This window comes from Myotis brandtii, unplaced genomic scaffold (genome assembly GCF_000412655.1).
Source record: "Myotis brandtii unplaced genomic scaffold, ASM41265v1 scaffold134, whole genome shotgun sequence".
Taxonomy (NCBI): Eukaryota; Metazoa; Chordata; class Mammalia; order Chiroptera; family Vespertilionidae; genus Myotis; species Myotis brandtii.
In genome coordinates this window covers 1959166-1983763 of record NW_005354756.1, presented here as the reverse complement: position 1 = coordinate 1983763, position 24598 = coordinate 1959166, and the positions used below count along the sequence as shown (strand labels likewise).

General features: G+C 44.4%; 1 protein-coding gene across 1 annotated transcript in view; it reads left to right on the top strand.

Moving 5' to 3' along the window:
- The window catches only part of MYRIP (myosin VIIA and Rab interacting protein), a 159399-nt gene continuing 134801 nt past the window's right edge, over positions 1 to 24598 (top strand). The window contains exons 1-2 of the mRNA XM_014534937.1: positions 1 to 30; positions 13641 to 13784. The gene's annotated coding sequence lies outside the window, so the exon portion shown is untranslated. The remainder of the gene's footprint in view (positions 31 to 13640; positions 13785 to 24598) is intronic.

The window sequence follows — 24598 nt, the reverse complement described above, 5'->3', positions numbered from 1 at the left end:
CAGGGACCTGCTCCAGCCTGGCTACCCCGCGTGAGTACCGGCCCCTCCCCACCCCTCCTCTCCCGCGGCTTTGCGCCATTGCCTCTCTTAGGTTGCGGCAACTTCGAGGGTGGGTGTGTGGCACACCGCGTGCGGGTCCGGATCCAGGGTCCCTGCCAGGCCATTGCGCCTCTGCGGAGGGGCTTGGGCGGCGGGAGTGAACTTGCTAGGGCGTCGCTGCAGAGTGGGGACCCCCCCCGCCGGCCACGTAGCTCTCGGGCTGCGGTTCACCGCGCACCTACTACGCTGCGGGCGCGCCCGCGGGGCGCCTTAAACCGTCGGGTAAGCGTCCGAATCAGCCCCACGCAGCTGACTCGACTCTTTCGGACTCTTAATTTCAGTAAAATGGGATAACCTGGGACTCGTTCAAGGTCACGGCTGGTGCACGGAGTAGGAATCTGACTCGATTGCCCTGGTCGGGTCCCCGGACTGCCTGGAGAGGGGCGCGCTGTTGCAGGGAAGAAGGTGGGGGGGGGGGGGTCACCTCAGCTTCACCTCAGTCTCTTCCTCATACTCCCTCCCCCCAACTCCGCCTTATTTGGAGAGGTCAGGAGCTGATCCTCAGGCACCCCGCGGGGGACCTTCGGGATGGGAACCCCTGGACCTGCGGTATCTGCAGCATCGTCTCCATTACCGGTCAATTTGCTAACGTCTCGGCAGGGTTAGGAGAATTTGCTAGGTGTCTGCTCCTTCTCCTGCCGGATGAGCCCTGTGCCCTGGGGATACGGTATCCAAGGGACTCGAACCGCACAAACCAGTCTGGGCCCAGTGACTTCCTAAGAAAAGCTCCTGGCTCCCATCAGCTTTTAGGAAATGCCTTGAGTTTCGGTTCATTTCTGCTCCCTCTCCCCACCCTGATCTGGATGCTTCACCTTTCACAGGGGATGGTGGCGTCCGGCCTCAGGATGGGTCAGTGGTGTCAGGTGCGGGTCTTTTACTCCAGATCCTTGAGGCAGCTCCTGTGGGGCTGGGGGTGGTTCTCAGAACTGGGCAGGGGAGAGGGTTGCCCCTCCTCTTTGGAGGTTATCACCCCGTTTCTCCAACTCAGTCTGCCTTGCCCCAACTCAGTGAGCGATGAGATGACTACTTAGTTTTGTGAAGTCTGACAAACATCTTTGAGTCTCAACTTTTTAATCTGTAAAATGGAACAATTCCTGCCTTTTAGTCTCCCCAAGGCAGTTGGGGGGTCAGGGGACGCAATAGATGTAAAAGTGGAAGGAAGATGGTCCAGGAGGAACTGAACTATGGGTGGAAGTGGAGGCAATTTAAAGGAATTTTACAACAGCCTCTAGGACCCGATTTACAGATCTAAAAGTCCTTCTTTCCAGGGAAATTCGGTTTGGTAAGACTTTGGAAATAGGACTTTCCATCTTCCGGTTACTCCTTTCCTGGCCATGGCAATTTAAACTAACAGTGGCATAGACTGTGCCCGGTCTCCTTTCTCCCTGCCCAGAGGGACCGAGGAGCCTTCATCTGTGGCCTTGGCCTTTCGTGCAGTTGATTCACAGACTGAAATACCTCATGGAGAACGGAGCATTTCCCCCCGCCCCCTCCGGTTTAGCCTTCCTGGTTATTATTGTGTTTACTCAGACTTCAGTCACAAGGGCCATTTACGGACAGAAGACTGGCCAGACCTGGGTGCGTTCGTTTTAACATTAGGTCAATGGAGTGTCACAAACTGAGCACACCTGTGGGACCAGCGACCAGATGAAGAGCTAGAATGTTCCCAGTCTTCCGGTTACCCCTACAGGCACTATCACCCAAGGGTAACCACCACCCCGCTTAGTTTTGTCAGGCGAGTTTTATTTTCATGACTATTATTTTTATTTTATCAGAGTTTCAAAGCAAAAATGAAACTGCTAGATGATTTTCTACCTCCTTTTTAAATGTGTACAAACCAAAGGTAGCTATACCTAAGCCAGTTCAGACTCTGAAATGAGTGTCCCGGCAACACCCAGGTCATTGGTTCTTGGGTGGTGCAACCAGCTGGGTCCCAGATATCACAGTGCCAACGTTGATAAATGGAGGCTGGTTTATTCATAGAGTGCATTTGAAAAATGAAGATCTGAAAGCATGTGATAATAAAAGATGAATGAATAAAATATGTGAACGAGTTCTCACTTGAAACATAAAAATGGAAATGATTTGAGTTCCTCAAGGTTGGAAATTAGTGAAAATCGCAGAATTTCAAGGCTGTGACTTGAGAGCTGTTTGTGCTGTTGCCACATGGTTGGCGCCACCTTGGCAGGAGAACTGAAATGCCCACCATCCTTTCCCAAGCCCTCTGAGAGGAATCTCCCAAAGTGATTTCCAAACACTGTCGTGTTCCCAGTGCCGGGCAGGCAGGCCTCCCCTCTGGTGCCTGCTGAGTTCATGGACAGAACGCTATCCCAGCGTCAGGAGGGTGGCCTGTGGGTTGGGGCAGGTGGAGCCGAGACACTATTGCCTTCTCTTTAGTAACACTCCATCCATGCTTTTGTTCCGGCCCTCCGGTCCAGTTTAAGAACCCATTGTGGCCCTCGAGTCAAAAAGTTTGCCCACCCCTGTACTATTGCCTTCTCTTTAGTGATGCGGAGCTGCAGTATGTCCTTGGAACTTTAAGGAGGGTCAGCTGAGAAGTTGACTTAGGTGTAGTTATGGTGCTTTTGCTGTCATTTCACCCCAGAGTTCCCCACAGGCATGAGAGAAGGTGCTCTCTTTCCTGGAGCTGGCTGCTCTTTTCACAGAGCACTGTCCACGGTGAACTTGCAGAATAAATAGGCCTGGGTTGCAGCCAAACTGCTGCTGGAAGAAATGCCCTATGGTGTCCTCAGCATGGGGGCCACGTTGCCAGGGGAACCCTCAGGGGGGTGAGGATGCTGTACCAGGCTGTGGAAAGCCAAGAGAACCCAGCCAGTGCCCTTCTCCTGTGCATCGCTTTCCATTTTCCTGTCAGTGTGGCTCAGATGCTGTTTAGATCAGCGGTTCTCAACCTGTGGGTCGCGACCCTTTGGGGGTCGAATGACCCTTTCACAGGGGTCGCCTAAGACCATCGGAAAACACATATATAATTACATATTGTTTTTGTGATTAATCACTATGCTTTAATTATGTTCAATTTGTAACAATGAAATTGGGGGTCACCACAACATGAACTGTATTAAAGGGTCGAGGCATTAGGAAGGTTGAGAACCACTGGTTTAGATGATTGTATTCATGTCATGGCTGCCATGCCTCTGTTTGCTTAGTGTTGGGTATTTGCCATATGCTAGACACTGTGTAAATATTAATTAAATCTTCACAGTAGGAGGAAGGTGGATTTCCCATTTTATAGATGAAGTAACTGGGCCTTGAAAATAAAGTACTCTTGCCTGGCCGCCGTGGCTCAGTGGTTGAGCATCAGCCTATGAACCAGGAGGTTATGGTTTGATTTCCGGTCAGGACACATGCCCGGGTCGTGGGCTGGGGATCGAGAAGGCAGCCGAAGGCATGCAGAAGGCAGCCGATCAGTGATTCTCTCTCATCATTGATGTTTCTCTCTCCCTCTCCCTTCCTCTCTGAAATCAATAAAAATATATTTTAAAAAAGAAAGAAAAGAAAGCATTCTTTCTAAGTGTATACTCTATGGGACCTAGAGCGAGGATTGAGGCTGTTCTCTCAGAATTGAGGCAATTCTCCCTAGCTGAATTGTAGGGTGAAAAGGGAGTCTTGCATATTTCTTTAGTCCTCCCTGGCACCTAGCACAGTACTTTACATTTAGTAGCTACTTAGACTAAGTATGAGGTTGCCACACAGAGAAAATTCTCCGCTGAGCAAGAGGGAAATTCAGACACTGAAGGTTGGGAATTTGGGGTTGAGTCCACACAGCCTGTAACATTGGGACTGTGTGTATGCCCATCATGTGTAGTTTTCTTTCATGTTTAAAGTTTTAGGTACATAGAGGCCTGTCATTTATTTTTGTGATTTGCCTTTTTTCACTCAGTATTGTTTTTGACATGTGTTGATTACATATGTTGATAATTGTAGATGTAATATTTCTTGGATATCCCAGAGATGAAATAATCCCCACTGACGGACAAAACGAAGTTTTTACCTTTTGCTATTATAAACAGGATTGCAGGGGTATCCTTGATAAGATCTTGTAGAAACACACATGAGGGTGTCTAGGGTGTATGCCTCCAGAAGCTGAATAACTGGGTAGTAGGATACTCTTGCATCAACATCTGTCTGTTATTTTAACCCTGCTAGGTTTTGCAAATTGCCCTCTGAGTTGTATGCCACTTAACCACTCCCACTAGCTCTCTGTTGGAGTTCCTTGGATCCTCATATCCTTGAGTTAATCCAAAATTAACCAGATGGTCTAATTTTGGTTAATTTGTTAATCAGAAATGTATTTCACTGCTCTTTTACTTTCCATTTCCCTTAGAGTTCTTAAAATGTACATATCTGGGTTTTCAAGTTTTATTTTCTATGCATTGCTATTTTATACTCGGTAATACTTTTAGATCTTTAAACTCATCTGAAATTTATATTTCTGTATAGTGTGAGGCAGGGATCTAATTGTTTTTCATATTGAAAACTATCCCATTATTATTTAATGAATATTTAACTATTTCTTATTTTGTTGTTGCTATTTCTGTCATATATCATTTCTGTTATATTTTTGGATCTGTTTCTTCACTCTGTTCTTTTAATGATTCCTGAACTAATACCATTTTCATTTAATTATTAAAGTGTTGTCATAAATCTTCCCCTTTTAGCCTTTTTCTTCAAAATTGTCTTGGCTATTCTTGACCGTTTAGACTTTGACATGAATTTTAGGATCTAACCTAAATATCCCTTCCCATGAAATATACTGTTACCAAAATTTGATAAAATATCAAGTAAAATTATTTTCTTTTTCTTCAAATATAGTGCTAATCAAACATTTTCACTTCCCATTCTTTACTGTGAAATTTGGTCTCCATTTTACATGGATTCACTTTAAGTGACTCTTCTCTGGTACCAGATATCCTTGAGTAATAAGGACCACATGAATATAATTTTTAAAGCACAATTGTTTTTTATTAAAAAACGTAGTAGTATTAATGTCAGTAATTATTCTTTGTCATTATTTTTATCTTTCTAATAATGCATTTCGTTTGTGTACTGTAATTTAGTCAACAAAATCATTGTCTAAAAATTTTTTTTTATTGATTTCAGAGAGGAAAGAAGAGGGAGAGAGAGAGAGATAGAAACATCAATAATGAGAGAGAATCATTGATTGGCTGCCTCCTGCATGCCCAACACTGGGGATGGAGCCCGCACATGTGGCCTGACTGGGAATGGAACTGTGAACTCCTGGTTCATGGGTCAACACTCAACCACTGAGCCACATCAGCTGGGCAACAAAACCATTCTTTTATAACATTAAGCGGTTACTCTTTATTGTAACTCCATCTTTGTACTCATCTTTATTTTCTTAGGATGAATTACTTTGTCAAAATTTGTTTACTTTTTAAAAATCTTTGATCCATCTTGCGGAATAATCTTCCCGGAGAGTTTATACATTTACTTCGCTGTTGGTAGTGTCTGGATGTGCCAGATCCCCATGCCTTGCCAACAATAAGTATAATCCAGCAACATTGCCAATTTCACAGGCCAAGGAAAAAACCCAGAATCTTGTTTTTCACTTTGCTTTTTTCCCTCTAGTGAGGCAGAACATAGCTTCGTGTTTACTGTGGGCTTCAGTATAGAGTTTTCCAATATAGAGTTTTCCTTGAGGGTTGTTTCTTTCACTTTCTGTGCATCATCACTTGGTGGTTTTGAGAGAACTATCAGGTTGTTTTACACAGATTATGTTCAGATGTTAACTGTTAAATATCATCCCATCATGTGAAAATACCGTATTTTATTAATCTGTTCCTCCATGATAGACATTTGATGGCTTCTCTATTCTTTTTTAAAATATATTTTATTGACTTTTTTCAGAGAGGAAGGGAGAGAGATAGAGAGTTAGAAACATCGATGAGAGAGAAACATCGATCAGCTGCCTCCTGCACACCTCCTACTGGGGATGTGCCCGCAACCCAGGTACATGCCCTTGACTGGAATCGAACCTGGGACCTTACAGTCCACAGGCTGACGCTCTATCCACTGAGCCAAACCGGTTTCGGCCTATTTTTTTTTTCTTTAGCTCTTATATTGATGTGTGCAGCAAACACCTTTGAACTACATTTAGGCACATGCAAAAGAAATTCTTGAGGACATACGCCCAGAGTGGAATTGCAGGGCCATAGTTTATGTTGTTTTAACTGCACGTTTGTTTAAAGCCTCGTAGGAACTCGCCAGTCGGTTTTCCAGCTCCTCCATCCAGGGAATGTCAGGTGCCTCTCCCAGGACTGCGGATCTTGCCGCCTGGTGCCTGAGGGCCAGAGATGCCCCCACCGGCCCATTGCGGTCCCAGCTCTGAATCCTTCCTTCCCCCGAATCCAGGCTCTCAGGTGCCTGCTGCTTGCTCTTCCCACTCCCACCAGCTTCACTTTCTGCCTCAGTTCCCCTGCCCTCAGACTGCTGCTGCTGGTGGATGGCGACGTCATGGTGAATTTTTCCCTTCTCTTCTGTACATAATCCAAAAGCAACGAGGAGAATGAGAAACAAAACACCAAACACACCTTTTTTTTTTTTTTTGGTAAGAGAACATTTATTGGGTAAATTACAGAGGTATAAAAAGGATTCCTAGAAGAAAGGGGTTTAGGAAACAAGTTATGGAGGTAAAGGAGTCGGGGAAGCACATGGGGAAAGAGAAAGGCAGGGCATGACCCCGGGAAGGAGAGCACGCTGGATCCTCCCTCCTAAGGCAGCGGTTCTCAACCTGTGGGTCTCGACCCCTTTGGGGGTCTTGGGGGTCGAACAACCCTTTCACAGGGGTCGCCTAAGACCATCAGAAAACACATATATAATTACATGTTGTTTTTGTGATTAATCACTATGCTTTAATTATATTCAATTTGTAACAATGAAACTGGGGGTCACCACAGCATGAGGAACTGTATTAAAGGGTCGCGGCATTAGGAAGGTTGAGAAACACTGTTAAGGGTTTTAAGGGCTGAGATTTAAGGGGAGGCCCCAGGGAAAGATCTTAATAGCATATTCAGCAGCTTTCCAATGTGTCCATTCAGGGCTGTGGTCTCCACTGATGGATTGGCCGGCACCAGGGCACAGGGGCATTATTCCATGCAGCTGGTCCTGAGGTCAGCCATGGCTGGTTTTGCTGCTTTTCTGGGCCTAGATGTTATCTCTAGGGAGGAAAGGTCAGGGGGTCCAAACCTCCTGACCAGCCATACGCTAGGGGAGGAAACGTCACCCTGGGGGTGAGTCCCACCCTACAGCTGATTGCCTATGGCTAGGCACCTGGGGCTTTCTGCCCTGGTGACTTCTGTACCTGGCCCATTGCTCTTGCTGTGCTCGTGGCTGTCTTCAGCATTCCCCCCTCAATGATTTTGGCTCTGAAATATTTCAGAGAAAAGGGGTGCAGGGTCTCTTCTGCAGCTGCGTCCTGCTGAGAGGTGGCACTGCTTGTCTTCAGAGCCAAGAGAAACTTACTCTCTGTCAGAGGGACGTGAGGCCTGGGCACGGAAGGAGGTGGCGATGGTGTCCTGAGGTGGTATTCTCTGACTACGCATAGGGCTTGTAACCTGGTGGAGACAAACTGTGTTATAATCTTAGTATTATTGGGGAGTAGTAGAAAAAATGCCTGGGCATAAGGGATTTCTGACCATTTGCAATCGGTCACTTGCAGAAAAGACCCAATTGAAGGATGGTGTTGTGATTAATGCTTCTGTTTAGAGGCCATGACTCCCTATCAAAGAACTTATATTGTGGCCAGATTGAATTGCAATAGAATTAATCTTTTATTTTAATGTCTGCAGGTCAAATGGCACCCAGTTAGCCAAGATACAGCCCAAGGGATTTCCATCAGGTACAGTTTGTTGATTCCCCATCTGGAAGGAAGAAAAGGGTCGGCAAACTGCGGCTCGGCAAACCGTGGCTCGCGAGCCACATGCGGCTCTTTGGCCCCCCTCATTGTGGCTCTTCCACAAAATACCGACTTCTATGCATGGGCCACGAAGTTTCAATCTCACTGTATGTGCGTGCCCGCACGTGGTATTTTGTGGAAGAGCCACACTGAAGGGGCTAAAGAGCCAAATGTGGCTCGCGAGCCGTGGTTTGCCGACCACGGGGTTAGGAATTAGAGAGCCCGGCATCCTGGGGTCAATTCCAGAGCCTGGGGCCCCAGTGCTCAAGGACTAGCATCTGACGTCTCAGCCATCTAGCGGGGCTAAGACGGGAGGGTACAATGTGGTCTGACCATAATCTCAGAGGAGGGGGAGTGAAACCTTACTGGGTGATGGGTGCCTCCACAGACCTGGTTGAGGTGGGATATGCCTGGGACTCTGGGAGCAGGCAAGTCGCTTGACCAGGGCAAAGGAGCAGGAAAGTAAAAATAGAGCTAATGTGTCCAGGAGTAAAGGGGTTGTATAGATAGAAGGGTTTTGCAAAAGCCAGAACAACAAGAATTATGACAGATGGTCTAGTGGAAGGAAAAGAACATTTTAATTCTCGTAATTTTAAGTAAAAGGACGAGAGAAAAATGAAACATTACTTTGGAGATTTGTAACAAAATATTTAAGAACATTAGATTATAGTCTATTGAAACAACAACACCCCCCCCCCACATCACCCTCATTGTTATTAAAGAGCCATATTAAGACCAATTTATTTACTGCATTAAGTCTAGTTTCAATCTGATGGTTTGCATGAACACAATAAGAATAGCAATTAATTGTATGGGCTCTTTTAAAATCTGCTTTGCTGCCTGGCCGGCATAGCTCAGTGGTTGAGCATTGACCTATAAACCAGGAAGTCACAGTTCGATACCTTAAGAGTTCTGTAATCTTATCTGTAGAATTCTGTAGCACACCTTTAACTATCCTGGAAGTAGCTAACGTTAATTAAAGTATGTGTTTCTGCACCTCCCGCTGATGGGAGATGTATTGCTGAGCCTGCCATGGATCAGGCTACTGTGAAAAATCATTAAGCCATTTCCCTCCTGCCATGGTACTGAATTGGAGATTTCTTTTTTATTGCCTAGCACAACTTCACTCTCCTCTTTTTTATCTATTCAGTAAGATATTATCTAGGATCAGATCTCTAAAATGTTGTTGCTTATATATCTTTGAATATAGCCACAGTTTGAAAGGCCTAGCTGGGCACAGTATCTTATTGTAAGCTCTTCTATTTGAAATGATTTTCCTTTTGAGAATGTATACTCCAGTCTAGTTCATACATTTATTTCAACTTTCACTATATTGAGGCTTCGAAAGAAAGGAAGGAAGGAAGGAAGGAAAGAAGGAAAGAAAGAAAAAGAAAGAAAGAAAGAAAGAAAGAAAGAAAGAAAGAAAGAAAGAAAGAAAGAAAGAAAGAAAGAAAGAAAGAAAGAAAGAAAGAAAGAAAGAAAGAAAGAAAGAAAGAAAGAAAGAAAGAAAGAAAGAAAGAAAGAAAGAAAGAAAGAAAGAAAGAAAGAAAGAAAGAAAGAAAGAAAGAAAGAAAGAAAGAAAGAAAGAAAGAAAGAAAGAAAGAAAGAAAGAAAGACCTATTTATAGCATTTGGACCTTGAGTCATTGAAGAAACCACAGCATGAAAAAGGGTCAGATCAGAGAGGTGTTTTGAAAATCATCTGGTCCAGCGGTAGAAAACTGATCATCTCATCAGGTGACTCGGAACACTGGTAAGACTAGTGGACTCCATGAACATGAGTCCCTGGCGAAACTTTTTTTGCTATGAAATTAGTGCCTTGGTCAGTCACAACACAGTAGGCGAGACCATGACAGGGAATCAACTATTCTGTAAGTGACGGATAAAGGTGCAGGCAGGAGCTTACAGGCACCAGGCAAATCTACATGTGTCTATTCCAGGGAGGAATCATCACCCCCTCCATGACAAAAGGGTCTGGTATAATCACTCTGCCAGCAGGTGCTGCACTGGTTTCCTCCCCCCACATCCACTAGGCACCTGCTGTCAAGCGGAAATGGCATAGAAGAAGTCAGGCTCACGCAGCACGGGCAGATGACGCACACTGCTCTGTCTCCTGTGTCTGTTGCTTTGCCTCCTCCCCATCAGTCCACACCTATGTCCTCATAGGAAGTTCCTGATGATCAAACAACGTAAGAGGGAAAAAATCACAGTCCTGATTTGTGGATGATTCTCTGAGATATCATTAATATCATCCGGAAGTAGACAACTGTAGCATTACAGCCCCACTCAGGGCTGGCTGAAGGATTGTAGTGAGGGGTAATCCTTCTGGTAGGCAGGATTCAAGCAGTATATTGAGTTCCATGTTGTCTGGACTGAGAGAAGGCTGGAGGAGTGGACCTTCATCCGTTCATGGGCAGTAGCTGACAGGACGGCAGGGTGGGAAAGAGCAGGATTGGGAGGTCAGTGACGAGGAGGTCTGGGGAAGAGGATTGCGGATGATGGGCCGCTCAGAGGAGCACGGCTGATATGTGCATATCTATGTGGCCGTTCTCAATAATCAGGTAAACAAGATGGTGCCTGGAGTGGGGGTGGTGGGTCAGGCAGCCTCTTCCCCAGTGCTTATTCACTGACCTCTTGACCAGAATGGCCGTGGCAGCAGGGCCCAACCACATGGTTGCACATGGGTCCAACCTCACAGACTTCCTCTCTGCAGGCCTACTCTATTACCATGGTGGGAGGGGAGGGGGGGTGCCTATCTTCCCAATAGCAGAGACAGGGAGCAGGCAAAGAGGGCAGGAGTTTGTGGCCTCGCTCTCTTCTTGGAGTAGGATAGCAAGTGGTGTGAGTGTGTGCCTCACAGTGCAGGGTAGAACATTCAGCAGAAGGGACAGGGGGCCTCGGGACATGGCGGGGAGGAAGCTGCAGTCTTGTCTAGGAAACCCTGTGTAGCCGCATCCACTGTGGCCCAGGAATGACTGTGGGGCACTGGTTGGGGGAGCTGTCTATCAAGTTGGGCCCCACAGCCTGTGCATGGAAGGCAGGGAGCTGGGGATCCCCATGTGTCCTGGTGAGAGAATGGTGGACAGCTGGGCGGACAGCTGGAGCTGCTGAAGCCTGGGGTCCAGGAGGGGAGGCCGACAAGAACAAGGGCCGTGGTGATGAGAGTTCTCAGTGGGGTCACGGTCAACAGCCGGGTGTGCCATTCCTGACAAAAGATAAAGAAAGAGGATAGATATGGTCCAGGCACCAGACCAGCCTCTGGTGGCAGAGCCCAGCCTAGAAGGGCTCCGTGTGTACTGGTCACGCTTGCATTCTTTGCCACCAGAGCAGTAAAGCCTGCCTGTGGTGCCAGATGCCATCTTGGGAAGGAGGAGGGAGAGGGAAGGAGCGGCCCCGTTGGAGAGTTGAACTTTGAACTTTCTGACCATTTTCCAGGAGGAAGGAGTTTTAATCAGAGAGTAAATAGGCAGGGTTGAGTCCCTTTTCTCTGCTTTCTTCTCTTCTTAGAACTCTCACATGAACCATATAGTGGCTCCCACTCACCTGCCTCTGTCCTTGCTCACCTCGCCATCTTCCCCACCACTACCTGAGTGACCCCGGGAAAGCACACATGCTGGGCCTCCATCGCTCACTTGTGTAGGACCCTGCAGTGGCTCCCAGGGCCCTCAGCTGAAGTCCAAGTTCTGGAACTCGGCTTCCTAACCTCCCTCCACAACCCTGCAGCAGATGTACAGTAATAAGTACATCTCTGAGGGATGCCTCTGCCTGCAGTCTTCCCTCAGCCTGGACACCTAGCTGATCTTGCCCCTTGTTAGGGCCCTGGCCCGGGCATCACCACTCCTGGGAAGCTCCCCATCTCTCCTCGGTGCAGTGGCTCACAGCGCATTCCTCAGGTAGCCCTCACCACACTGCCTGACTGTCCTTTATTGCCAGCTGTCCCAGCCTCTACTCAGTGAAGGTATGCAGGACTAGGAGAGGTTTGTGGACTGGAAACCCAGGCTCGGCAGCTGTTATTTGCTTACGCTGTCATTGTGGTGTTTACATATAAATGGATACTCCTAAGTGAGGACCTGATAATGATTTGCTCTTTTTGGAAGGTAAATATTCACCTTTTTCACCTACTCTTAGTTTTCTTAGTTCCTTTATTTTGAGGACAAATGCAACAGTAAATGTTAGCCTACCGTGTTTGATCACAAATTCAGAATTGATGAAGTCTGAATTAGTGAGTTTTAATGTATATTTTTTCATAGTCTTATGAGCTCCACTGTAATTATGTGGTCTAGTTTCAAATACAGCCAGCTGCCAACTCTTATCTTGATGCACTTTTATTACAGACAGAAGAAATGTACCAGACTTTTATACAGTGAAGGGAGCAAAAAGCATCATTATCCAGGTGAAACTGAAGAGCACCTTCTCAGTAGGCTGAAGAATTATTTTTATCGGGTGTTCATTAGGCTGTCCTCTGTGCTGGAGAGCAACGTGAAATTACCCAAAGGATGGGAAGCAGACAGGGAGACATCACAGGCTTTCCACTGTATTCAGAGCCTCAGAAACCGAATGTAGATGTAGGGGATTGAAGGCATGGTTCTAATTCAAGATGGCAGAGAAATGCACTGAGCTCTAGTACAGATACTGGGCTTTTGTTTCTTATAAGTACCGTCATTGCAGAGAAAGCCAGAAAATGTAATCAAGGTTTATAAAGCAGGTCATTTATTTGCCAATAATGTGTAATGTGTGTATATGTCTGTATTCATTAGAGTTCTCCAGAAATACAGGACCAATAGGATGTGTGTGGTGTATACATATATGTGTATAAAATAAAGATATTTATTATAAGGAATTGATTTACATGATTATGTAGGCTGACAGATCCCAAGACCTGCAGCTGGAGAACCAGGAAGAGCTGATGTTTCCGTTTGAGTCCAGAGACGGGGGATGGTCCTTGTCCAATGAGAACACATTAGACAGAAAGAATTCTCTCTTATTTGGGGGAGGGTCAGCCTTTTTGTTGTCTTCAGGCCTTCAACTGGTTGGATGAGGCCCACCCCCATTCAGGAGAGCAATCTGCTTTATTCAGTCTACCAATTCATATAGTCATCTCATCCAGAAACCCTCACAGACACACACAGAATAATGTTTGGCCAAATATCTGGGCACCCGTTGGCACAGTCAGGTTGATACATAACGTTAACCATCACAGTGTCTGTGAGTGATCGCACAGTCCAGAATCTCTGTAGTGATTGCAGTTCCTCATGCTCCGTGCACAGCGATAGTAATGAAGGCCCTCTGTGAATTCCTAGGCAAGCCTGGGTGTGTTGGGGGTGAAGAGAAAGTCTGGCATGCCTCATAGCTTTCTGTTTAGACCATAGCTTCTTAACCTTTGCACTATTGACATTTTGGGTCAGATAATTCTTTATTGTGCATCACAGGACACTTAGCAGCAACCCCTGACCTCTACCCACTAGATGCCAGTAGCATGTACCTAGTTGTGACAACTATAAACTTTTCCAGACATCGCTGCATGTCCCCCTGGGAGGCAGTATAGCCCTTGGTTGAGAACCACTCTCTGGGCCATCCCCTAACTCCCTTTACTACTTTGCGCTTAGGGTGTGTTTGGGTGCCATCTACTACCATTTGAAATCATCTCCCAAGACCTGCTGCCACCAGACCCTGCCAGCAGAGACCACCAGAGCATCTCCTCCACCTTTACCATCCTTCTGAGGAAGTTTACACCATGGTCTAATTAATAGGTAGGAAATGCAATCAAATCTTATATGAAAGGAGATAATAAGATCTCTCAGCCAATTTTCAACTTCCAGAACTGTTCTCATTTACCAGAAATAAAATCATAATGTGACTCCTGTTTAATGGGGGAGGAAGTTTGGCCTAAAGTAGCACGAGCTTGTAGCCTCCATTATGTATCTTCAGGTTACCCAATTCTTTCTTATGCCAATACAGATATTCTGTTGAGTCTTTCTAGTGATTTTTCATTTTAGTTATTGCACTTTTAAACTCTAGTATTTCTACTTGGTTCTTTTTTTATAATTTCTGTTTCATTATTGATATTCCTTAATAAAACCATTCTTGTACTTTCCCTTAATTCTTTAGACATGGTTTCCTTTAGTATTTTGACCATATTTATAAATAGCCAATTTAAAGTCTTTGTTCAGTAAGTCTACTACATGGTCTTTCTCAGGGACAGTTTCTATTGACCACTTTTATTCCCAGGTGTGAGTCATTTTTTCAGTTTCTTTACATATCATAGTTGTTGTTTTTTTGTTATTGAAAACGACATTTCAAATAATATAATGTGGTAACTCTGAAAGTCAGATCTCACCTTCTCCTGGGTTGTTTCTGTTTGTTTATTGACTTTTCTTGATTAATTATGTAAGTTCATTATTCTTTGTCATGTGTGGCCACTGAAGTTCTGCTTGGTTAGCTTAGTGGTCAGCTGATTGGACATAGATTTCTTTAATCACCCAAATCAGTAAGTCTCCCAGCCTTTGCCAAAGGGACCCTGTGTTTGTGTTGGAGTATGTTTGCAATGCTCTGGCAGTCAATTTACACATCTGTCTTAGCCTTTCCTTCTTGTTTGCTCAGTGCCTGGAGGTTCATCTACACACAAGAGATTAGAGTCTTTTTAGCTCTTTCCTGAGCATACCAGTATGCACAGCTCTGTCTGCACACAGCCCTGTACATGCATGTGGCCTTGTAGGTTCCCAAGAATATATTGGAGCTTTTTAAAGCTTCCTATGGACATCGTATTCCCCAGGATTTCCTTTGAAATCTTTTGATCAACATCTTATTATCTCCATCTAGTAATTCTTTCTGTTGCCTTTTCTGGGCCCCATTCTGTTCTTTGCACTCCCAACTTGAGCCCTGTGCACTTCCCAGATTGACATGGCTCATGGCTCACTCTCTATATGAGATCATTTATTGACTTGCAAGTCTCCCTTACTAAATTATGATGCTCATGGAGAACGGTGGTCAATATTTTTTTTCCTTTTATAGATGAAGATGTGTAATACACTTCCAGATGTTTGTAGAACAAATGAATATTTATGGACTCTGTAACATAAGGAAAATTCCTCATTTATATGATGTGTGGCATTTACTATGTTGCATTTAAGGTTCTCATTTGGCACTTAGGATAGTATTTCTTTTTGGATGAACCTTTCTTTGCAACTTCCACCTATCAGGCTTGCATTTGATGTGCAGGAGTTATTTATATTCTTGACATGTGCTGAGTATCCTCTAGTCTTGATGCTGGTTTGACAAAGCTGCTGGCTCTGAGTTCAGTGGAGCTGACCTTTTCAAACCAAGCTATATCTGTTACTAAAAAGCTTGAAAATCATTTACTGGGAAGTAAAGACTTGTTTATTGGGACATTAAACATATCTGCTTCACATTCCTGAGTATAAGCCCACCAAGTGGATATGAAATGAAACTGACATTTGTTTTTAGAAGTAAAGATGATATTTATATAATCTAAGATGTGGGTTAGAATCAGCGGTCACCAACCATTCAGACCTCGAGGACCACTGATTGGTGAACGCTGGGTTAGATAATGTGTGAGCCTTTTAGGTAGATTGGAATGAATGATGATGCTGGGAGGCTAGCAGCATGGGATGTGCCAAAGCAGAGGGGTGGGCAATAGAAAATGGGGGCACCTAGACTGGTCAGGGAAGCCTTTCTAGAGTAGAGATGGATCCTGATTTGGGGAAACTGTGTAAGTGACATGACTAAAGGGAGACCTACAGCGTACAGTTCTTGGAGGGACTGCAGGTGATTTTGCATAACTGGGTATTGCCATGCCCAGGGGGCACTGCTGGAGAGCTAACCCCTATCACTCAGATAGGAAGGGTTTAGGACAGGGATGGCGAACCTATGACACGCGTGTCAGAGGTGACACACGAACTCATTTTTTTGGTTGATTTTTCTTTGTTAAATGGCATTTAAATATATAAAATAAATATCAAAAATATAAATCTTTGTTTTACTATGGCTGCAAATATCAAAAAATTTCTATATGTGACACGGCACCAGAGTTAAGTTAGGGTTTTTCAAAATGCTGACACGCCGAGCTCAAAAGGTTTGCCATCACTGGTTTAGGACCTCAAGCCAGGAAGTATTGTCTTTTCCTGTTCCCAGAAATCCTCTTTAGCAAAGTTCAGTTCTTCCTGCTACCTTTACTTTGTCCTGAAAGAGGGAGGAAGGGGACACCTGGCACAGACTGAATAATGTGCAGGGATATGGATGCCAGGATGGGTTGGGTCAGGTTGCATCAGGCATCATAATTCCTTTCTAAGTTAATAGCTGACATGGCACAGAATTCTCAAATGATGCGGATAGGCTGATGTTTTCATTTAGCCTGGGCTAAGCCCGAGTTTCACAAGAGATGTTTCCTCCTGGCTGTAGGACTGCTGTAAGGTTGGTAAAGCTTTTTGTTATAGTTTTTAATTTCCTCTCCATTTTTAGAAATACTAATTTAAAAGGGTATTCTAACCAGTATTCATGTCTTTTTTCTAAATCCTATAAATGAAGGAAGACAAAAGAAACTAAAACATAAACTCGAATGCAAATTCTAAGTAGTTGAAAAAAACCAGTGTTTTTCGTCTGCCTTACTCCTAGTTAACATGCATATTTTCCACTGAAAATTCCAAATTCCAGCTTTTATTTATAAGCTTACTTTCCACAGAAACCTGTATGAGCTCCTTGAGCAATAGGGGAATGTGATAACAGGCGTTTCTGTGGGTATCAGCAGAAGCTGATACGATAATTGGGCGATATTCTGACGGATAGGTCTTTTAGTGTGAAATGAACAATGTCATGTCTTCGGGTTTTCGGATCTTGATTCCTGCCAAAGAAATGATAACGCTGATATTCTAGCTGAGGATTTTATTCTCTCCAGCCTCCTTTCTTGTGTAGGTGGGCTGTCAGACCTGCTGGAGATTTACCGGGATTTAAGGACACATGCCCTGGGGACCTCCAAGTGCTCTGTAGCTACCAACTGCGCTGGAAGCCAGCGAGAGTTCATCTAATCCAAGAAGCCGATAACTTTGGGGAGGGCAGAATGTACGCTGAGAAGCCCCATGGAGGGAAATTCCAGGGCGTATGCTTGAATGTGTGCCAATTATGTTAGATCTTGTGGGTTAGCCAAAGGCTTCAAGTGTATAAAACTGTTTGCAAGTTGGAATGTCAGTCACTTTAATTTTTTTAAAAATGTGGGTTTGTGATTCAAGTTCAAATTTGAAAACAGCATGGACTTTGGACTGTTCTTTAAAAAATGTTTCATACACATGGGGGGAAAGATTTGGTCAGTGCGATTGCTTCTTCTAGTGACCTTCTGAGCAGCAGGGTAGGATGGTGAACAGGTTAGGAACATAGATTCGGGAGTCAAGGACCATTTGCTAGTGAGTTAAAGAAACGGAAGTGATAAAAAGAGCGAAAAGCAAAGTGGAAAATTTATGGCAGAGATAAAAGGGTATTTGGTGGCATTCTCAGGCAGTGTTGCAGCAGGCCACCAAGATCAGCAAGCTGAATGTTAATAGCATTCCCAGGAGAGTGACTCTGACATTTAGTATTGGTCCAATCAGCTGTGCCCAGTGGTGTCACCACATCTGCTCTGGGCCATTCCTGTGAAACACCCTTGAAGGTGAAGGGATGAAGGTTAGTGAGTACCCCTTGCTCCAAAGAAAAGTCACAGTGAAAGCATATTTCATATGTGTGTGTTTTTTCTTCCCAGGCCAACTGCCTTCCACCCCCCACCCCCACCCCATACCAAGTGCCTTAAGTAGGAGAGTCCCAATATTCAGATTCCTTTGTAGGAATAAGACATTTCTCTTCAGATCTAGCCATGGCCAAAGAGGGAAGCCTCAGAAGTATTTATCCTTTGTCACTTTTAGGACTTCGGATGTTCCAAGTTAATCTTTTTACTCTTCTCTCTACATTAGGTGTATCATCATCACCATCACCATCACCATCATCAACACACACACACACACACACACACACACACTGGATCTGTAAATATCCCATTCAGTCTTTTGTCCTTGATCTTTCTGTTCTAGGTACCTTTCCAGAAAGTCTCTTGTGTAGACATTGACCTTTCATGATGAACCTTCATATATGGATTTAATATTCTTGGAATTCTGGCTTTTGTTCATTTGCCAGGTTTGTGCTAACCAGTGTCCTGAAAAAGTGTCCATATCCTTCCTCATGTTAGTTATTCTAGTCAGGAATAGTGTGGACTGTTCTACCTTTGTTTTGGTCTTCTAACTTTAAAGTTGTATACATTTGGTTTCTTTTTTGAAGTCATCATCTTCTAAACGTCATCTAACTCGGTAGCTTCTTATGATAATCACATTAAAACACAACTAAATCAGTTCAGTAATCATATTAGAGTAACTGCTGGGGTTTGTCACCATGGGATGGACTTACTGCAGTATTTCCCAGATATAGTCATTTTTTTGGATGTGAAGAGGTAGCTGTTATCAAGGAACGAGGTATCTGAAGAGAAATTCATTTGGGAAATGCAGGGTTCAACAAAATCAAACTGGTTCTTCAGTGACAGACGTCTCAAAGGCTCTGATAAGCTTCTGTGCATATTGTGTGTCCCCAAGAGAGCAACCCAGTTGGCAGCATTCCTCAAATTCATTCAATTGCGGAGCTCCCCTTTCTCAGACCGCTTGTGGGAACACTAACCTGAGAAGCACACATTAGGGACATGGGGATATAATTAAATCTTGACGTTGTATTAATTTTCTCATTAGTTGCTTTTAAAATGCATTCTCTCTGCTGCCATCTTCGTTGGGTACACATCAGAGCCATCCGGAGGCAGGCGCACTGGTGTGGAAGTCAGGGGCATCTGAGCCTGTGTGTTTGTCTGGAAAATCACTCCTCCTGGGCTTGCAGTCTGTCCTCTTTCAATGAAAAAAAATCACACCCAAGTGACCTCTGACTCACGGGCATTGAGGCTCCTCCAGCTCTCAAGATGCTATTTCTCTTGTTGCTCAGGGAATCTGATTGTGTTTATTTCAGAAAAGGGAAGAAGCTTTCACCATTTCCCCCCCAAAAAAGATTTCCTCGTTGCTCTCTGACTTGTCCATTTAGAGCCACTGTATGTATTTTTTTTACAGAAACCGTTTCTCTCTCTTGGGCTCAGATTCTTCTTCTTAGATTTGATATGATCAAAGCTGCCACTTCAGTCTTACTAACTGGGAATCTCAGAATCTCATTTCGAGTTCTCAGAAGCCAAACACCAGTGAAGTAAAGTGAAGGAGACAGACGTGCCACCTTCTGAGAAACTCCAAAGTGCCATTATTACCGTTAACAGAGTGTTTTAAAGGAAGAACTCAGCCTGCATTTTCACGGTGCCCTCTCATCTGTTTCTTCCTAACCTTCCGAGACTACAAGATGGTGATTTATGAAGCTTCCCTCTTACTTTTGCAGCCCATGGTGGAGTCTGACTTCTAAGGACCAGCAGGTGCCCTAGGTTCTCTCCCTGTCCCCACCTCCCCCTCCCCCACCCCCCACATCACTTGGGCAAAGTGGACCAAAGATTTGCTTTTGACAAATAGCATTAATTAAAAATTTTTAATAGTTGAAATTTTTGTTGTGATTTGTTGGTTAAATCTTGAGATTAGTTTGCATCATACAGTCATGAGGTTTTTAATTACTTAACAAAAGACTTTTAAGGACTGAGACTGTTCTGTCCTCTATGACTGTTGCCATTATTTGGAGATTATAATGGCAGATCACCTTCGTCCGATTAGCAGCCAAATACTGGGATCTCCTGTTCTTAGCTGTCACACGCTAGAAAGAGAGGGCAGGGAACTGTGGGCCTCAAATTTGACAATCTTGGAGTGAATGTGTGGCCCCGGAGCCAGACCGAGGCACTGTCAGACCCTGCCTGTCGTTTGTCATTTGTTTTAGTCAAAAATGTAACTATGAGCCTGCATTTTCTCATATGTAAGAGGTGGCTCAGGTAGTGATTGCCTATAGGATTTTGTGGGAGTTGAGAATATTAAATGTTATCCTATATAATAAAAGCTTAATATACTAAGTGTCTCTTAGTCTGGTGTTCAACCAATCAAAGTGTAATATGCTAATGATATGCTAAGGCCGCTCAACCGCTCACTATGACGTGCACTGACCACCTGGGGGCAGACAGTCGATCGGTCAATCAGTTGCTATGGTGTGCACTGACCACCGGGGGCAGACACTCTGACCAGTAGGTTAGCTTGCTGCTGGAGTCTGGCCAATCAGAACTGAGTGAGATGGGCCGGACACGCCGTCGAGCCCTCCTGCAGTACCCAGCTGGCCAACCTCCCACGTCCCTCCCTTCCCCGGTTCCGATTGTGAACTGGTGGGGTCCCTCGGCCTGGCCTGCACCCTCTCGCAATCTGGGACCGTTTCGGGGATGTCGGAGAGCTGGTTTCGGCCTGATGGCGGAATGACCGGTCATTATGACGTGCACTGACCACCAGGGGGCAGACGCTCAATGCAGGAGCTGCCCCCTGGTGGTCAGTGCACTCCCACAGGGGCAGTGCTGCTCAGCCAGAAGCTGGGCTCACGGCTGGTGAGTGCAGTGGGCCGTGGCGGGAGCCTCTCCCACCTCCGCGGCAGGGCTAAGGATGTCCGACTGGGAGCGGACCTAAGCCGGTAGTTGGACATCCCCCGAGGGCTCCTAGACTGTGAGAGGGCACAGGCCAGGCTAAGGGCCCTCCCCGCCAAATGCATGAATTGGTTTAAGCTGTCAGTCAGACTTCCCCTGAGGGCTCCCGGATTGCAAGAGGGTGCAGGCCGGGCTGAGGGGCACCCCTTGAGTGCATGAATTTCATGCACCGGGCCTCTCGTATATATATGAAAAGCTAAAGCATCTGGAACATAGCAGGTGTTCAACAAATAATGGTTAAAATCATTATCATCATTTTTATTATAATCAGATATTCCTTGAATAACATTTCAAGTTTTTGCTTTAGTTATCATGTCTCCTTTAGGATACCTGATGTCAAATATTTGCTTTAATTATAATGAAATTAGATGACTTTTGTTTAGTGTTAGGTTTATTTTACTTTATATGCTTGTGAAAGATACAGACAAAAGTGCATGTAACTTGAAACTTTTAATAATGATATTAATAATAGTAAGTAGCAGCTGCCGTACCACTGTCTCGCTAATGAGGTAGAACTTCACTGATAGCTCTGAAACCCCTACATGATTATCTCCAACCAAATCCTCTCCTCTCAGAGGTCCCATTTTGTTCTTTATAGTTACCACCTTTATTCTTAAAAAATGTATATTTTTGTCTTTGTGTGCTTTTGAGCTTCCTGTAAAAGGAATCATACTGTATGCATACTGTACATGCAGGCACATGTGGTGTGCTTCTCTGTCTCAACATTAGGTTTTTAAGACTCATTCCTGATGATGAATAAACTTACAATATGTTCTTTTTCACTGCATTAGAGTATTCCATTGTATGAGACAAATATACACTATTTGTTTATCCTTCCTCCTGTTTATGGATGTTTGAGGTCATTTCTAGGTTTTATTTATGATGTTTTAATTTATTTTGTGCTATTTTGAATGTGACTGCTATTAATACTCTTGTGTTAGGTTGAAGAGTGTAAAATAGCCATTTTTACAGGTGAAAATAGTACAGACTTAGAAATTTTATATGATTCCACCCAATTGGTGCATATTTTTTACAAGAGTATATCTGAAGAATATACCTAGATGTGGCAGAAATGCTAGTTCATAGGGCACATGCATCTTCAACTTTGAAAATGACACCTAATTGTGTTATGAAGACACTAGAGGCCCGGTGCACGAAATTCATGCAAGAGTAGGCCTTTCTTCCCCCAGCTGCCGGCACTGGCTTCCCTCTGGCACCCGGGACTCGGGCTTCCCTCCAGCTGCTGGTAGGCATCTGGGACCCAGGATTCCCTCGCAGCCCTGGCTTTGTCTGGAAGGTCGTCTGGAAGGATGTCCAGATGGATGTCCAGTCTAATTAGCATATTACACTTTTATTATTATAGATTGTACCAATTTGAACCCACTATCTGAAAACTGCCTTTGTCCTGGCCTCTGTCAACACTTGATGAAGACTTTTTCTTTCGGTGGGTGTGAAATGAGGTTTTAATTTGCAGTTGTGTAACTACCAATGAAATTACACATTGGGTGCTGGCCATTTTTTAAAAAAATATATATTGATTTTTTACAGAGAGGAAGGGAGAAGGATAGAGAGTTAGAAACATTGATGAGAGAGAAACATCAATCAGCTGCCTCCTGCACACTCCCTATTGAGGATGTGCCTGCAACCAAGGTACATGCCCTTGACCGGAATCGAACCTGGGACCCTTGAGTCCACAGGCCGACGCTCTATCTACTGAGCCAAACTGGTTAAGGTGGGCACTGGCTATTTTTGTTTCCTCTGTACAACAATGTGAAAGTGACTTTGGACCTGGGTAACGGGTAGAGGCTGGATAGCTTTGAGGTACATGCCAGAAAAAGCCTACACACTCTTGAAGGACCTATAAGTAGAAATATGGATGTTAAAGGTGATTGTGCTGAGGCTGAGGAAGAAAAGGAGAGCTGTAGAGAAAGGGTCTATCAACTTAGAGAAAACATACATCATCACGCGCAGAATGTTGGTAGAAATGTGAATGTTAAAGCTGGGTCTGGTGAGATCTCAGAAATGAGGAACATGTTATTGGAATCTGGAGGAAAGGCAGTCCTTGAATAAAGTGGCAAAGAGCTTGGCTGAATTGTGTGTAGTGTTTCGTGAACGGTAGAACTTGTGAGAGATGAAATTGGATATTTGGCTGAAGAGATTTCTAAGTAAAGTGTTGAAGACATGGTCTGGTTTCTCCTTGCCGCTTATAGTTAAATGTGAGAGCAGAGAGTTAAATTAAAGAAGCAGTTGTTCAGCAAAAGCAACCAGAACATGCAGATTTGGAAAGTTCTTAGTCTGTCCATGTTGCAAAAATGAGAACATCAAGGGTGTGGCTGGACAACCAACTTGCTAAAGGGATGACACAGATGACTGAGGGATCCAATCGACTATTTCAGCAAAAACCAGGGATGGAGATTCAGTATCCAGGAAAGATGCTCAGAGGACCCTCTGGTCTGGTGGCTTGGCCCCCATGAATTGCATTGGATGCCAACAAAGCTTTTGAGAACTGGTATGAACAGAAACACTGCCAGCTTAGACTCAACAGACACAGGATGAAGTGAAGGCAGGCTGTTGGACTTCTGAGATTCTACAAGATGAGCCCATAGAGCCATCTAGCTACAAACGTGTTCTTTTTTCAAGAAAAGAGAAGAATGATCCAACAGGCAATTCAGAGGTCTGCAGGGCTGCCACTGTGCCCATGGTCTGGGTGGGTGGAGCTCTCTCCTCCTCAGTTATAGAGGGTGGGGCCATCTCCTGGATTTCAGCAGGCCAAGCACTGTGGCTGCACCCAGGGCCAAGGGTGGGGCAGCCACCCTCGTGGGCTCAGAAGGCAGGGCCACCTGGTGGGCACGAAGATAGAGCATGGAGCCAAAGAGGATTTGTGCTGCTTTCAGACTTGCTTGAGACCCAGTACCCCTTTCTTCTTTCCAATGTCTCCCATCTAGAATGGGAGTATCTGTCCATTGGCTGCCCCACCTATTGTTATTTTGGAAGCAGATAACTTCTTACCTGGTTTCATTAGAAATGTACCTTATCACTGGAAAAGAATTTTCCTTGAATGAATCATAGCTCAAGTCTCACATATACTTTAGATGATATTTAGATGAAATCTTGGACTTCGAATTGATGCTGGAATAGGTTAAGACTTTGGTGGATCTTGGGATGGGGTGAATATATTTTGCATGTGAGAAGGATATGGATTTGGAGGGGGGCAAAACATGGATGCTATGGGCCGGTTAGATCACCCCAAAATCCGTATGTTGAAGTCCTAACCCTACTTCAGATTGAGACTGTATTTGGAGATAGGATATTTAAGAGACAATTCAGTTAAAATGAGGTTGTTAGGGTTGACACTAATCTAATATGACTGAGACCCCTAAAAAGAGATATTTAGACACAGACATTATTAGAGAGAAGACCCGATGAGGACACAGGGAGGAGACAGATATCTATAAGCCAAGGAGAGAAGCCTCACAAGAAATGAATTCTGCCAACATCTTGATCTAACATGTCTAGCCTTTCGGAACTGTGAGAAAATAAATTTCTCTAGTTCCAACCACCTAGTCTGTGGTACTCTGTTATAACAACCCTAGCAAACCCATACACCTACCTACATGCCAGTACCACTCGGTCTTGATTAATGTAGCTTTAAGGTAAAAACATCCAGTATTGAGTAGAGGTCATGAGAGTAGACATTCTCTCCTTTTTCCTGATCTTAGGGGAAAGCCTTCAGTCTTTTATCATTGAGTATGATGTCAATTGTAGTTTTTTATTGTTTTTATTTTTTTAATGACCTTTGTATGATTGAGGAAGTTTCCTTTAGTTTATGTTTGCATAGGATTTCTATCATGAATGGGTATTGAATTTTGTCAAATGCTTTTTCTGCAT